Source organism: Alnus glutinosa, chromosome 5 (genome assembly GCF_958979055.1).
Source record: "Alnus glutinosa chromosome 5, dhAlnGlut1.1, whole genome shotgun sequence".
NCBI classification, from domain to species: domain Eukaryota; kingdom Viridiplantae; phylum Streptophyta; class Magnoliopsida; order Fagales; family Betulaceae; genus Alnus; species Alnus glutinosa.
The window spans coordinates 28,617,825-28,619,918 of NC_084890.1; positions in this window are offsets into that span (position 1 = coordinate 28,617,825).

The window sequence follows — 2,094 nt, forward strand, 5'->3', positions numbered from 1 at the left end:
TAAATTATGTATTCTTTTTGATATTTTTTTTTTCTTTATACTTTTCATTTTAAACCATGTATACCTATGGGAACAAAGATTGAAAAATGTTTTAATGTATATGGATTAAACTAAGATAAAGACTTATGTTTTGCGGAATTTAATTTTTTTTTCATTTTAATGTATTTGGAATTTAGATTTTCTTTTTGCTATTTTTTTTAATACTTATTTTCGTTATAAACTACACCTATGTGAACAAATATTTTTAAAAATTTTGCTTTTTTTTTTGTTTAAAATTAAATTAAGGGTCTTAACCTTTATTGTCTTTTTATTAAAAGATGTGTGATAATTTTTTTTTTTACAAGCATTTTTTAACTTATAATAAAAAGACCAAATATATTTAAATTCTAAAACTAAATTATAATGAAGAATCCCGCGCATAGCGCCAGTTATGAGCTAGTTAAATTAAATTAGGAGTCTCTTTGCATTTGTGTTGGAAAATAAAAATTAATTTTATTTAAAAATTTTTATTTTTATTTTTTCTTTTTAAAGTGCATTTTGACTTGTTTTTTAAGAGCAAAAAAAGTTAAGGAATTACATTTCAAACGAACCTTTTTTTTTTTTTTTTTTTTTTTTTTTTTTTATGTATTAAAAATACTTTTTAAATTCCGTAACGGAATTATGCTACTCTTCCTTTTGACTTGGAGTGTATGTCGCCAACTAAACTGCACAACTTTCTTACATATAGAAGCCCTATACACATGTGCTAGCCTTTTTCTTTCCTAGATTTGAAGAAATTTTGTATGAACAAAGAAAATGAAAACAACTGTTTTGTACTAGCAAGTAGGTAAAGAATTAATTAGATCGAGCAATAGACGGGACCAACCTACAAAAACGAAACGATCCCTTTGTAGTCGTTGAAAAGATGGAATGAATTGGTGTCGATATGGTCAATTAATTGAAAATTCAAGGATTGTCTTGAACATTTTACAATATGTGAATCATACGAAGAGAAAAGCAAACATAATCGCTCACAAATCAACTAAGGAAGCTCTTAATCTCCCAAATGAACAAATTCATGTGGAGAAAGCCCCCTTGTGTGCTCATGATATTGTATCATTAGAATGTTTTGTTCTTGATTAATTGTGATAATGAAAGAGTTTTTAACCTAATTTCTTTTCTTTTTTTTTTTTTTTTAAAGAAAAGGTAATAAATGGACCTCTCAATGAGATAATTTTAATGTGGGTATTTTATTGTCAAAATTTAATAGTTTAAATGATACCACGTCATTTAACTACTTTAAATAACGTGCTGACATATGTATCATTTAATATTATTTATACCTTTAAATACATCAATATTAAGTTCGAGAACATTAAATTCTAATCATCAAATAATTTTTTCATTTAAAATGAAATAATACATTTTGAGTCTTTGTATTAATGGTTAGTACTTCATTACACGACACAACCTGATCAAACTTCCTTTAGGGGAGGCTGCATGTGGGATTTTGATTTTTCTTTTTGCTTCCTGGTTAAGCCCATAATGAGTATTACTCCATTCTTCTAACTGATAAGGATAGAAATCCTTGATATTTTTTAAATCGAGGAGTTCTATCCTTAGTACTCTCTCTTTTTTTAATACAATTGTGACAAATGATTAGGGTTGATAATTTATGTTCGCGTGTCGGGTTTAAATCGTATTGAGACATAAATATAAAATTATATAAGTCAGTTCTAATCTGACCCATTTAAATAAATAGATTAGATTGTTATGAAAGTAAGATTCTAGGGCAGGCAGAGGACGTTGGCATGACAAAAGACCACTTACAACCACGTATTCTTGAAGTTATTTTGGCAGTAGCTTATCTTAGAATAAGAGTAGTTTAAGTCAATAAGGATAGTTATAGACTATAGTTCCGTTAATTGCATAAATTAGCAAACATAGGTCGTAATAAGAGGTTAGATTAAGCTTCTTTTCCGGTCAAAAGGCAAGTTACAAGATCTGTTACACATTCATATAACACATACCTTTCAATCATAATCTGTTAATTTTGTGTTGGGTCTATATCAGATTCACGGGTCATATTAAAAATTGTCAGCCCTACAAATAATA